A 15,804-nucleotide genomic window follows, 5' to 3' on the forward strand; every position below is an offset into this window, starting at 1 on the left:
ATTATTAGGAAAACAATTTTTTGTTTTGTTTTGTTTTGTTTTTACTGTTCTTCACACCTGAATATATTATCTAATGCTGTGTAATTTCAGACATACACAAAGTATGGATCAGATAGGATCCTTGCCTTTCCAGAGCTTACAGCCCAAAGGATATGATATATAACATAAAAAATCTTTGATGCTTCAGGTCAATGCTGTATCCAGCTCATGGTGGAAATCAGTGGCACCAAGTTTCATGACAAAGAATGGGATAATCTTAAGGGTTTGGAGATCTAACTGGAACAGTTGATCTCCAGTACCATTTGTTTATATGTATGACTCTTCCCAGTCTCCCTCTCTCATTCTCTACAAATGCAGTAAAACAGCCATAAGAAAACAAAACAAGGAATTGAACTATGAATGCACAAACATCCTTAGAGAAGTCTACTAGTGATATACATCTGAAAATATTCTCATTTGTTAAAAACGCAATAACTAGAACCATCAAACTTACCAAAAGTAATTGTTAGCTACGCTTTGAGAATTTGTTTTTTGTTGATTTTAAAGGAAAAAAAAAAGATAGTAGAATTAGGGTTTGTGTGTGTGTGTGTGTGCGCTTGGAGAGAATATTTAACATATTTTACATAACTAAAAGCTGGAACTAAAAGTCTTCATGTTTTGGAAGAGCCCAGGGTGCTCTTTCTACATCTGGGCTGGTTGGATATGTCTGTTTATAAATAGCAATTATGTCTGCAAGTGGACCATTAATATGTGTATATGTAAACACACACACACACCCAGAGACACACTGACACACCCAGAGACACACAGACACACAGACACTTTCTTTTGTGTACCATACGTGAATAATCATGAGGAAGTTTTGACTGGCTTAATGGCGTATTTACACTTAATGGTGTGTAAGATCAGGTTTGGTTTATAAGATGTTTAAATAGGACAGTTTTTAGTTGTCCTCTCCTTGGTGGATACAGAAGGACAAATATGAGGGAGAGAAGAGGAAGTAATTTCTGAGAGTAGGTACCTGAAAGCATCAGACAAAATTATGTGAATGGAAATTCTCCTTAATTTAGAGGCATCCAAATATCATTTTAAACAAAATCTAAAACAAGGTGGCAAAAGAGCACTGAACCATTTTCCAAAGAACTGGTTAGACAAAACCAAAACACATCGTAGAAATAATTTTTGACACTGTTTCCTCACATTCTTGGTTATAAGTTTCAACTGTTTAATGTCTCTTACTATGTGTTAAACACAAGCAGAGAAAATATAATTGCCTTTATTTATCAAAAACTTGTAAGTCAATTTTCCTCTTTCAATAAGTCCTATTATGATATTACATGCTAACCTCTTGAAATCTTTTAATATTTAAACATTTGCTAAGCGACCAGACTCTGAAACAAATTTTATAGAAATACTAATTTCTCTTTTTTAAAATATTAAAAGTTAGTCATAAATATTTAAAACTTATTTCTCCACAACATTGGATTGGTCTTTTAGATAAATATAGCACAGAACTAGAATGACCATAATGAATATTAAATCTGAAGATGCTACAAGTCCCGATTACAAACATTCTTTTCTGATAAATGATTCCTTTTCTGTAGAAATAGGGCAAACATGGGCAAGATTAATAATGCAAAAAAGAAAAACTCTTTGTTCCGAATATTCAGTAATAGATGCCAAAAAAGGCATAAGCTCCAAAGCAAATAGTAATCACCTCTAACAGATTATATATAAAAAAGGTAGGCTGTTGGGGGACATTTAGAGATAGCTTTTGTCATAAGAAACATGAAAAGCATGTGGGCTATAAAGCAAAAACATATGTGTATTGTCAATAGCAGCACCTGCTCAATTACAGTTTATTTCAGAGCTGAGAATTCCGTTCAGCCCCTAGATGGCAATACTATCAAACACTTTTGGTAACATGAGTACTTAATGATTAACAACCGGCATTCAGTCATCCAACACACTCCAGGCAACCATTAAAAAAATAACAAAACTGATTGCATTATAGATCCTTTTAATAAACATTTATAGCTCAGATCCTCAGAAAGCAGAAGTATTCAAAACGCCCTGGCCTCAAAACCTCTGCCATCTAATGTAGAAATATGACCTGCAGACCTCAAGTTGAAGTTCGTGCATGCCTGAGACAGAGATCTTTAGAGGTTTATTCCTACAGAAGGTGATTACAGTAGTTGTTCTGCTTACTTTGGTCTGTATCTTAAAAAAAAAAAAGAAAGATTTTCATATTGTAAATGTAAAGGAGAATTTGTAGAGCATAAATTTATGCTAAGGACAAGTTCCCATATTTTGTTGTTGTTTCTGAAGATCTACAACACACACTTCTCATCTGTCCTCGTTCTTCCCATGTTCACACACACACACACACACACCCCTTAAATAAACCTCATTAATGACCATGCTTTTTGTCAACGTTTAGTAAAGGCCATATGAAAAAAAATGCAGAAAATTTAAAAATGGCAAGATGATCCTTACCAATATATTCTTCGACATTTAAATAAATCATTTGTATTATTCTCTCCTGAGTGGATTTCCAACACCAAAGTTCACTATTTTAGAATCCTGCTGTGAAATTTGGGCAGAGTTCATTCTGTGGATTGTATCTTGTTTGTTTATCCAGTTACTTGGTTTTTCCCCTTAAATTCAGATTTGCTTGAGCACTGTCTACCTTAAGTGTTTTGGATTAAATTCCTTCCTTTGGGGATGTAGTATTCTCTCCTATTGACTAGTAAAAGTCATCATTAAAAACCGTTTTCTTCACTTTCACTTCTCTGCTCCCCCTTCCTCCTTCCCTTATGGAGATGATCTTGATTCAATACTCTTACTTCCCCCTCTTCATTGTCCTTATTTTGTTCCTTCTTTCCCTCACTCTTCCATCTTACTGATTCTTAGGAGATAGTCTTCTTGTTATCCCCAATCTCTGGGCTACCAGCTTGTGCTCACTTCTCATCGATCCTTGTCCTTCCCATGTTCATATCCACCTAATGTTCATATTTTTATTCTACAAGTACATTAACTACTTTTGTTAGGCAGCAAGAGGAATGAATGATTCAACAGAGGAAAACAGGAAAAATTCAGTATCCACAATCTAATATTTCCAATGAGACTTGGCTTCGAAAAAAAAAAAAAAAAACAAAACTCAGCTTATATGCATAAGGGTCGGAGTCCGGATACAAATCAGTATGTCCTTTTATGAGACATAAAGACAAGACTCTCTGGAACACTCTGCCAGTTGAGGTTCTGCTAGCAATCTGAACTACATTTTAACCTCTCAACTCTGCTCCTGGGGGCACATGAAACTACTTGGAGTCTTCAGCAGTCTGACAATTTTACACCATCTCCTCTGATTATTTTTGACGACTTGAAGTGCCCCAAAGGTGGCCATGGGGTCAATAGGTTTATGTAGGTTGAAAATGATCAAAAATTACCATTGATCTGTAGCTGTCAATAAAAGGCTGTGTGGGGAGACTCCCTGCACAAATGTTTAAACTGCATAAAGCAACCTAACTTAGTCATCTTTGAGTCTATTGATCTGATGATACAGCAGTTTCCAAAGCTTTCCCTCTGGTCTTTGTGGTGCATTTTCACTGAACCCACTTACCTTGGCCCTTAGGAATCTTTTTACCCTGATCCGGGTAATGAACCAAAACAGTGGTGTATGGGCCCTGCTGTGATCATCAACAGAGTATTGTGTGTGCTTTTTACATCTTGGAAAGGGTTAATCTTCCTGGTCACCATCAACTTCATTCCCAGCTGATGGGGTTTCTTCTGTCTATACACCTTATCATGACTTATCATATACTCCTCATTTTAAAATGTGTGACTTTTGGCCTATAAATCCTAACCTGGTTACAGGATTCCTTTGCCTTGTTAGTTATCACGAATGCCAAGATCCAGAGAATATGTCACATCAAAATTTTGCTTTCTTTTGTATAAAGAACTTCAGAGGAATCTAAATTTAATTATATCAACCTCTGCTTTCCTTCGTTGAACCACTTGGGTGCTGCTTAGTAGTTTTATCATAAGTTATAGTTTTCCTTGTCATAATGATACAATAAACAAATGGTTATAGACAAGTTTTTGGTTTAGACTACAAATAAAACATGAAAAGTAGGAAAAGCTCTTATTTACTATTGCCTAAAAGCCATGGCTTTGGACAGAGTACAGCCAGTCAATACGATGATTTACACATCTTAATGCTGACAAATCAACACAAAATATTTTTGTAGATTTCTGAAAGCCAGATCATTTGAGGCATGGGTTCTGGAGGTCTATCTTCCTTTCCATTTATGAAGTTAATTTTTAACTTCTCCAAAGTTGATCAACATATTTATATCTAGTACTCATTTTGTAAAAGTCACATCAGTCTCAATACAGAAGTGATCTTGTATTACCCATTGCCAAATAACAGCCTTGAATACTTGTCCATAGTTATCTAAATATGAGACTTCTAAGCCTGCAAAATGTTAATATAGAAAATTTCCACTGATTTCACATGTGCGTTTATTTACCAGTGCCATCTGTGCCTATATATCTCCTGGCTGGTAGGGCAAAGACATTTTTTGATGGCACACACATACATTCGGAGTTGCTCCAGAATCAAAGATTGACTCATAATTCAAGAAAGGTAGAAGAAAAAACTTTTAGGTTCATGGTCTATTGTTCTACCTGCCTGAAGACTGTGTATGTACTAGGAGGCATTGCTAAGCGGCACGACAGAGCTGCCAAAATGGTTAGTAGGAACATCTGGTATTGTTGGTCTGCAGCTCTGTTCAATTCCCTTTTTTTTTTTTTTTTTGTTTTTTTNTTTTAGAGGTGGGGGGAGGGGCAAGAGGAGAGGGGAGAGAATCTTAAGCAGACTCCACCCTGAGCGTAGAGCCCAATGCCAGGCTTGATCTCATGACCCTGAGATCAGGACCCGAGCTGAAACAAAGAGTCAGATGCTTAACTGAGCCACCCAGGCCCCTGCTCCCCCATTTCAATTCTCTAAACACCTTTTTGCATCTGGTATGTACAAGATTCTATAAAGTTGCTGTAGGGAATATAAGATGGATAACAGAGCTTCCTGACTCTTAGGAGCTTCTAATTAAGTAGAGCAGGTCAATAATAAACATAGATATACACAATTTAGAGTGCGGTAAGTGTTGTAGCAAAGTGCCAGGGAAATACTGAAGGGACATTTCTAATTGGGAAGGGAGGAGGCTGAGGAGTGGGGGTAGACTTACAGAGTGGGAGGTGGCATCTGATATAGGTCAGGAAGATGCAGAGTTTGAGCAGATGAAAACATGTGAGTGATTAGAATAAAGAACAGAAGGAAAAATGCAGGATGTATTTGGAACCGAAGTATAGGGAATAGTGGGGATTTAGGCTGGAAATGGATTGCTTGCAGGATTGGAGAGGGTTGTGAAAGTCACCCTAATTTTTTTGGGTGAAAACTGGTTGGGAAACGCTGAGTAGCATTAGGCAAAAATTTGAAGAACCAATTTGGTATAAAGAGCTAAACAGTGCAATTTGAGAGAATAATAGGTTGTTAAAATTTTGCTCTATTGTGGCAAATAGGTCATAGTCAGAGACTGATGAAATAAAAAATCTGCCAAGAATTAATGAATTCATTTAGATATTATTCAGCAGATAAATATGGATCATCATATATAAAAATAATAGGAAAGTATTTTCTTAGGAATAGATTTAAAAAATCTTTATTGAATGTTTGTTCTCTCTCAAAATTTGTAATTATTCTTTCGACACAGATGTTTGTCTTTTGATCACAATCAAAGTAGGATTATAAAAACTGGGATGAATCGAAGCCAATTATACTGTCCTCTGTCCAGACCACTATCAGAATCACATGCACCTGGTCTGTGTTTCTGACAGTGGGCACATGTTTGTGTGGAGCCATCCACACCCTTGCACCGGTCACTTGTACATATCAAATAGCTACGAGGCAGCTGGAAAGGTTTAGGGACAATACTGATGACCACACAAAGAATGAGACCAATTCAAAAGTACACGCAAGTGTTAAAGCATTCCTACCTCTGGATTCTAACTAATGTTTGAAGGAGTAATTTGAAAGATTTCTAGAAAGTTAAAATACATACTCTCTTTTTAAGTAGTTGCGATACGTATAATTATAATTGATTACTCAGGGGCCATTTGTCAAAGCAATTTCAAACAAAATACTCAGTTTGGAATATGCATATGCTAGTGCTGTGAGCGTGCACTTTTATGTCTTCACTCCCACAAATACCTACATTCAAAAAAGAATGATATGTAAAAGAGGGGTTTTCATTTTTGCCTCTCTCACAATACATCATTCATTTTGTAATGGGGGGGTCAATGAGAAAAGAAGATTCAATTCACAGATTTTTTTCTTCATGGACAAATGGGCTCTATCAATTTAATCTCTAAAGCAAAAGCTAGAGTTCTTGCAAAATGAACGATGATGCCTCAGTTACCATAAAAACACTGGAGAAAGAGAATGGTTTCGAAATGGCTCATTTTTCAAAGGAGAAGAGGAAAAAAATTAAATTTGTGATAATTAAATTTTAAAGTGGCAAATCAGTCACACTAAATATTAAAAAGCAGTACTTCTGATCTTTCAAAATTAAAAATGTGCATAGTCTGTGACCCAGCAATTCTACTCTGGCAATCTATTTTACGGCAATACTAGTAAAACTGTACAAAAATATATTTAAAAGAATTTCTTTCTAGCCATAGTCTTGTATTTACTCAATCCCTGATTAAGCACATATTTTTTGAAGGTTTCCTGCGTAATAAGCAGCCTTCGAAGCTCTAAGGACACAGCAGAAAGCAAAGGATACATGGACACTGCCCTCTTGAGTTGTACATTATAATGAGGAAAAAATGGGCAATATATAAGCAAAATAGAGAATTAGAAATTGTGACAAATTATGAGTATTATTACTAAGTAGTGTACTGAAATAGAGTTTGGGTTAAAGTGGTGGGGAAAAGTCAGATTCTTGGCTTAAGAAGGGTGATTTGGATCCTTGAGGAAGTTCCATTTAGGCAAGGATGCAGAAGAAACCAACCAAGTGAAGAACAGGAGGAGAAGCTTTCAGGCAAAAGGGAAGAGTTGGTATTTCTGCTGAGAGTGAGAAGCTAGTGTGAGTGAGAGGGAGGACGGCACAGGATAAGGTCAAAGTGATGGGCAGAAGTCAGATGGCGAAATCCTGTAGACCAACATTAGAGAGTCTGATTCTAATTTCAATGGGAAATTATTGAAGGTCTTTAAGCAAGGGAGTGACACGATTGAATGTAGGTTTTAAAGAGATCATTTAACCTACATTTAATGTAGGTTTTAAAGAGAACATGGCTGCTCTGTGGAGAATATATGTAGGGGGCTGTATTTGTCTACTCAGGCTGCCATGACAAAATACCAGTGGCTGGCATAAAAAACCAGAAATTTATATTCTAGTTCTGGAGGCTAGGAATGCAGATCAAGGTGCCNGCTGTATTTGTCTACTCAGGCTGCCATGACAAAATACACCAGTGGCTGGCATAAAAAACCAGAAATTTATATTCTAGTTCTGGAGGCTAGGAATGCAGATCAAGGTGCCATCAGGCTTGGTTTCTGGTGAAGCCTTGCTGCTTGATCATAGAGAGCTGTCTTCTTACTCTGTCCTCTCACACAGCCTTTCTCTGCAGGCACAGGGGGAGAGGGAGAGATCTCTAGTGCCTCTTTTTCTTCCTGTAAGGGCACCAGTTCTACCAGATTAGGGCCCATTCTTACAACCTCGTCTAACCTTAATTAATTCCTAAAATCCTTACCTCAAAATATAGTCACATTGGGGGTTAGGGATTCAACATATGAATTTTGGGGGAACACAATGCAGTCCACCATAGGGGTCAAGAGAAGGAGCGGCTTTTGCCCATTCTCTGTTCTTGCCAACCCTCTAATTTCCCCTCTAACATCACCACCTACCTTCCTCTCCACATGCAAGCTGCACTGCAGCCACACTGGTCTTGTTGCTTTTCCCCAAATACATCAAACAAACTCCTGCCTTGAGGGCCCTGCACTGGCTATTCCTCTGCCTTCAATCCACTCTACACAAAAGTTGGCTTGGATAACTTCAGCTCATCTTCTCATTGAACTATTTTTTTAAATTTATTATATGTTAGTGACCATACAGTACCTCATTAGTTTTTGATGTAGTGTTCCATGATTCATGTTTGCATATAACACCCAGTGCTCTATGCGATACGTGCCCTCCTTAATACCCATCGCTGGGTTAGCCCATCCCCTCATCCCCCTACCCTCTAAAACCCTCAGATTGTTTCTCGGAGTCCATAGTCTCTCATGGTCATTGAACCACTTCTATTTAAAATTGCACTCTGTCACTTTCCTCCCCCACTTTTCCCATTTTGAAACCCCTTTTCTTGCTTTCTATTTTTCTCTTTTCCAAAGCACTCATCACTCATTTCCAACATATCATGTAATCTATTAATTGATTACAATTATTATTTATTCTTTCTCTCTTTCTACTAGAACGTAAGTTCCACCAGGGCAGAGACCTGTATGTGTTTCATTCTCTGCTCCATCCCAAGTGTCTTTAATTGTGCCTCATAGAGAGTAAGTGCTCAAAAAATATTTGTGCTATCAATGAATGTGGACAGGATTTAAAATGAAGGGATGGGGTAAAGAAGAGAATGCACAGTGGGTCTAAGAGGAGTCTGAGAAGAGAGTTAGGGAGAGCCTAGGAAGAGAGCATAGGTAGAGGAGAGGGCCCAGCACCAAAGCCAGTGACAGAGGCAGGATGAGGATGAGAAGCACAAGCAGAAAAGAATGAGTCAGTAACAGAGACTAAGAAGAGACCAGTAAAGTAGGCAGAAGACCAGAAGAGCACGATTTCACAGACACCAAAAGAAGAGCGTATTTTGTAAACGGAGGTGCGGTCATCAGTGTCAAATGATGCTGACACGTTTTTTTTATTTTGTTTTGTTTTGTTTTATGATGCTGAAATGTTAAAGGAGCTGTACACAGAAAGGTCTTTGGATCTGGTGGCAAGTGGTCTTGAAATAAGCTTTTTAGTGGAATGTAGAAAGGATTGGATTGGAGAGGAAGAGAGAACCAGATGTGTGGAAGGAGGAGCCTGGGCTATTAACATAACTCTTTTGAGAAGTTGGCTGTAAAAGAGAACAGGAAAGGGGATGGTAGCTGGAGGGGCCTGTGGGGGCCTGTGTGGTCACTTTTTTTTTTTTTAAAGGGAGATACTAGAACCTATTTGTATATTGATAAGAATTCTTCAATAATAAGGAAGAGATTGTTAATTTAGAGTTAAATATCAGGACTTCCTTCTCACTTTGCATGTAGAAACCAGGTTAGCCAAAGTTTTGCATACGGCAAACTGATATGGCTGTGCTCAGATATCAGCCAATTATTTTGGAGTTGGCTTTCGCATCTGTAGCAAAGCCACGATTCATACTAAGAGCTGCCATTTTATTTGCTTAGCTCTTTTCATGGATAAATTTGGAACAATAAACATCATCAAAAAATGAAGTGGCAGATAAACTACAAGGCGTGTTATCTATTAGGAACAGGATAATTTTTAAAATGATTTAATTAAATTATTACTTTTCATAAATTGTATCTTCCAAGTGAAGAGTACACAATGACAGTTATGTACCCAGTGGTAAAAAAAAAAAAAGTTATCAATTTAAATTATCAGTTTTCCATTTTCTTGTCTATCCTTCCCAAGATAGGTAATTACTTTTGAGCAGGGTTTTTGCTTTTACATATCAGATCCGGTATAGAGTACTTCACATGCATTATCTCATTGCATGTTCTTAAAACAGCTGTGAGGTTGATAATATTACACATGAGGAAACTGAGGCTTAGATGAGTTAAGTAGCTTGCCCAGAGTCACACTGCCAGTAAATGGCATGGTTACATGCCATTAGTATTCTTGTACTACATTGAGTTCAAATGTTCTTGTCAACCATTGATAGTGGTTCTAACTTTTGGGTCCCAGGACCCATATTTCTTAAAAACGATAGGAGATCCCCCAAAGCTTTTGTTCCTGTGCTTTACATCCACTAATATTTACCATATTAAAATGTAAAGTTGAGGAAATTCTAAAAAAAAAAAAAATAAAGGGAGAAAGAGAAAGAAAGAAAAAGAAAACAAGAATACAGGAACAGGTATTCTATTAGCCTACAGAGTGATAACATCATCACACATCATGTAGCCTCTGGAAAACTCTGCTGTACACTGTGAGGGGATGAGGGTGAAAAATAGACACAACGTCTTAACATTTTTTTGACCTGGAAGACCCCGTGGAAAAGTTTTCGGGACTGTAAGGGGTTCAGAGACTCTACTTTGAGTGCCACTTAACTACATTATGCCCTGCTTTAGTTGGCAGCTCCAATGAAAGGTTAATCAAAGATTTGTTTGAACTTCTGTGCAGTGAAGACAAGAGTCTTGTATTTCCAACTTTTGATAATACAATCGTAATACTTGTGATTAAATATGGAATACCCATACATAAGTCTTATTAGTAAAACTTGTAATTAGAGTTAAAGAGTCAAAGAATCAGATGAAGCTCTATTCTACTACCTTGCTTTGTAGTTGAACCTAAAGTCCAAATGGTTTAAATAACCTGTACAAGATCCTACCAGCCATCAACACTAGCTTTGCAATGGAGTCTGTGATTCTCAACTCATGTATACACACTCTTTTTCAATTGATATTAAAATTATTTGCTTGAATCAAGAAGTCCTAAACTTCCTTGTCATAAACATTGCTACCTCTGAGAGAGAAAAATTTACTCATCGATTGACCTTTTTTCTTAATGGAACTTCTACTATATTACATTTGTCTGTTCATGTGTTTGTCCTCTCCATACAAAGTGAACTTTTGTATTAGGACTATTTCTTAACCTCACATTATCACAGTTTCCTCATACGTAAAAAGAGAATAATAATAGTACTTACCGTTTTGAGTTTGTAAACTTTTGAGTTAAGCCTTGGAATAGTGCCTGCCATGTAGTAAGCATTTAATAGGGGTTATATTTTATTATTATTATCCTAACCATCTAAGAGATGCTTCTACACATAAGATATTCAATAAACAGCTCTGGAAGATATGAATGAATAAATGGATGAGTCTAAAGCAAGGAATAACTCATAAGACATTTTTACTGCATAGCATCCTAGCTTGTATGAAGAATATACGGAGAACGATATTTTGAAAAAAAGCATAGCATCTCATGAAAGTAAGCACATCTTTTAAGTTAAATTTATAAACATTATCCTTGTAAATGTTTTTTAATGAAGACCTAATATATATTGGATAAATGTACATTAAATAACTGAGTAAACTGTAAATTCTTCCTTGTTACTGACTTCAATTACTTGGTCTTTAAAATTTTATTTACACACATGTATATATAAACTAGATCACATAATAATGAATATGATTTTTCACTTTTATCTATAGAGAGTACGATATAGTTCTTGTGTTCTTACATAACCTGAAATTGGGGGTGAGCTGAAAAATACCTTTACCAAGTGAAGAATAAATAATACCAAATAATACCATTAGGTGGTACAGGAAATTTGCATAGGGAAGTTGGTGCTATAAACACAAAATGACGTTTTCCAGAGAGCCTGGGGTATTAGGATGACAGAAACTCCTTCTGTCCCCATGGATCATGTTATCCTAAGAAATAGGAAGATGTGAACAATTTTTGATAAATGTAAAAATGTACATAAAAGGGGCAATTCTAGAAAAATAGAAAAAATTAAACAAATGCACTCAATAATAGATCAAGCCAGCTTTATAATAAAGTAAAACAAAGTCCGGAATCAGCCCCCTACTCCAAAAATGCCTGGGACCAGAGAGTTTTACCAGTGCAGTTTTTTGTTATTGCTTTTAATTAAATCTGTGAGTAACAGATAATTGATATTATGAACAAAGTGTTTAGCCAAAATTGGTTAAATGGACCAGATACCAAACTCATTATATGAAGTTGGGATAATATCAAAATTGGACAATAGCATAACAAGAAAAGGGTGTTATAGATCAAAATCACTTGAGGGTAGAAGAAAAAGTCATATTAGCAAATAGTGTCCAATAGTATATTTAAAAGAAATATTATGATTATACAGGAGTTTAGCCCTTAAAATTGATTTATATATGATTACCTTAATTAGAATTAAAAAAATCAACATCCATTTGTGATAAAATCTCCTAGCCACATAAAAATAGAAGAAATTATCCTTAATCTGATAAACAGCATTTAGTAAAGTCATATAGTAAATCACATTTAATGATAAAGCCTTATAAATATTACCATTAATATAACAATCAAGTAAGACAGGATACCCTCTCCATAATAACATTTTTCTAGATATGTCTCTTGAGGCAAGGGAAACAAAAGCAAAAATAAACTACTCAAAATAAAAGCCTCTGCACAGCAAAGGAAACTATCAACAAAACTAAAAGACAATTTACTGAATAGCAGAAGGTATTTGCACATGACATATATGATAAAGGGTTAGTATCCCAAATACATGAAGAACTTACACAACTCAACACCCCAAAAACAAATAATCCAATTTAAAAATGGGCAGAAGACATTGAACAGACACTTCTCCAAAGAAAATATACAGATGGCCAATGGACACATGAAAAGATGCTTAATATCACTTATCATTAGATAAATGCAAATCAAAACCACATTGAGATATCACCTCACACCTGAGAGAATGGCTAAAATCAATACCACAAGAAACAACAGAGGTTGACAAGGACATGGAGAAAAAGGTACCTTCTTGCACCATTGGTAGGAATGCAAACTGATGAAATCCCTGTGGAAGACAGTAGCGAGGTTCCTCAAAAAATTAAAAATATAACTACCCTATGATCCAGTAATTACATTACTGGGTATTCACCCAAAGAATACAAAAACAGTGATTTGAAAGGATATATGCACTCCTCTATTTACAATAGCCAAATTATAGAAGCAGCCCAAGTGTTCATCAATAGATGAATGGATAAAGAAGATGTGAATTTAGCCATAAAAAGAATGTAATCTTGCCATTTGCCACAATATGGATGGATCTAGAGAATATAATGCTAAGTGAAGTAAGTCAGTCAGAAAAAGACAAATACCATAAGATTTCACTCATATGTGGAATTTGAGAAGGAAAACAAATGAACAAAGGAAAAAAAAAGAGATAAATCAAAAACCTATAGAGAACAAACAGATGATTACCAGAAGGGAGGTGAGTGGGAGAATGGGTAAAATAGGTAAAGGAGATTAAGAGCACACTTATTATGACAAGCCCTGAATAATATATAGAATTGCTGAATCACTATATTTTACACCTAGAAACTAATTTAACACTGTATGTTAACTATACTGGAATTAAAATTAAAAAAAAAACTGTTAAAAAAAGCAGGATGCTCTCTATTCATTACTGTACTGGTAATCTTAGGCAATGCCAGACCAGAGAGAGAGAGAGAAAAGAAATGCAGCAGAGATTATTAGTGCACATCAAAAATCCATTTACTTTTCTACATTCTTCAGCTTCCCTACACATGTAAATGGGGTTATATGACTAATGCACGTGGAAAGAAGGGATGTTAGCCACTTTCACTCCAGGACCTCCAAAACATCTCACAGAGCCCTCCATCATGCTCTTCCCTATCATGGTCTGTCATTAATATAAGGTGGAGAAGGGCAGCCAAACCCACTAGCACTTTCTCCACCTTTATTGTGTTAAGTGCTGATATTTGGAGTTTAATTTGTTACCACAGCATTCCCTATCTTATCCTGACTAATACAAAGCATATGTGCTTGAAAGGATGAGAAGTATGGATATTGACTACTTAAAAAGTCCAAAGCATCTAATAACAAATTAGGATCAAATCCAGAAATCAATCGTATTTTCCAATAAGAACTATGACACCAGATTTTAAAACTTATAATCTGTAGTTACAGAAAAGGTGGGACATGATGTAGCCTATATTCTCGCCATGAATATTTAGATACAGGGAACAGAAACTCTTTTCAACTCATTTAAGGAGAAAGAAAGTGAAAGAATAGAATCCAAGCACATGAAATACAGCTTTGTGTCTTTGAAACTGGAAATAGAAATACCATAGGATCTAATAATTCCATTACTGGGCCTTTAGCTTCCCAAAATGAAAACACTAATTTGAAAAGATATGTGCACCCCTATGTGACTGCAGCATTATTTACAATAACCAATATGGAAGCAACCCAAGTGTCCATTGATAGATGAATGGATAAAGAAGATATCACACACACACACACACACACAAATGGAATACTATGCAGTCATAAAAAGGGTGAGATCTTATCATTTGTAACAATATGGATGGACCTAGAGGGTTTTATGCTAAGTGAAATAATCAGACNATTTTATGTATTCCTAAAAAGAAAAAAATGCTTCCAACTGAATGAAGATACAATGTTTTTTATCACTTAGAATTTTTATATTTGGAGAAAGATATCTTTAGAATTGTATGGGCAAAGGTTTTTTGTTTTTGTTTTTTTAATTGTACACCAAGCGGCTGTTTCTATGCCTTCCTCTGTCTACAATAATTTTCCATTTTAATATGAAATCATAGTGTAATCTTTTTGGAAACATTCAAGTGGCAATTAAACTCAATGTGTGTAGTAACAACAGGGTACATAACTCAACTGAAGTGACGAGAGTGTGAACAGCATTGATCAAGTTTGTGCAGGCACAGGAAATGACATATATATAACAACTGCCACCAACAGCAGTTGTAAAATTGTTAGATGCACGTGATTCCAGAGATGGAGAAATACGAAGAAACATTGATCATAAAAATCAGTGAGATTCCTGTTCTCTGTTTTCTGAGTATCCCTCCTGAATAGAAAAGGACATGCTATGATAAAAAGCCAGTGCATAACTTCTAGTCCATTGACTTCAGCAAAGTGACTTGCTCTTGGTGACTACAATGGTACAGAAAGCTAAAGCTGGCCTGGTTAAAAGTTTGCCGAAATACACTGCCACGTGGCTATGGTGGGACTGGCAATGGCCCAATTAAAAAACCAGACCTAAGAACCCATGAATGATGTTGCGAGGATGGTAACAAATGGAAAACATTGGGACTCTGGCTGCACACCTGTAACTGTTTTGAGAGACACATCGGCACTACCTCCAGTGGCTGGTGCTGCTCTTTCCAGTTATTCTTACCATATATTCTTAATGCTTTTTGTTTTTTTCCCAAAGAGTTTCTCAGTGGGTGACAACAGTGAGTTGCTTAATATATGGCAAGCACTCTCCAAGTGTTCTTTGTATTTTAAGTTGTTCAGTCCTTAAACCAGCCTCATGAAATAAACAGTTACTACCCTCATTTTTCAGATAAGGGAATGCATGCAAAGATGGTTGAAGCAAATTGTTCATGGGGATAACTGTCATACAGTTATAAGGGGAAGAGCCAGGATGTGAGCAGAGGCATTCCAACTGTACAGTCTGTACTCAAACTTGGAGCTGTGTGGGTATTGCATCAAATTCTCCTTACCGCCTCCCCCCGCCCCACAGTACCACCAGACTTTGGAAGGTGGAAGCCAGCCTATATCATATCTTGATATAGATATTTTCTCAATTCTTTTTTTTTTCCCCCCAGAGAACCAGGAAAGTTTTCCTCTGCTTTTTGACCTACGCAATTTGTGTAAATTCTGCTCTCTGGGGACTTAGGCTGAATGGTCATCTGAAGGGAAATCGAGAGGTTGTTTTTCAAATACACACGACTTTTTTCCCCCC

General features: G+C 36.4%; 1 protein-coding gene across 1 annotated transcript in view; it reads right to left on the reverse strand.

Moving 5' to 3' along the window:
• USH2A (usherin) overlaps positions 1-15,804 on the reverse strand; it is a 729,748-nt gene that overhangs the window by 62,266 nt on the left and 651,678 nt on the right. The window lies entirely within an intron of this gene.

This window comes from Ailuropoda melanoleuca, chromosome 8, assembly GCF_002007445.2.
Source record: "Ailuropoda melanoleuca isolate Jingjing chromosome 8, ASM200744v2, whole genome shotgun sequence".
Lineage (NCBI taxonomy): Eukaryota > Metazoa > Chordata > Mammalia > Carnivora > Ursidae > Ailuropoda > Ailuropoda melanoleuca.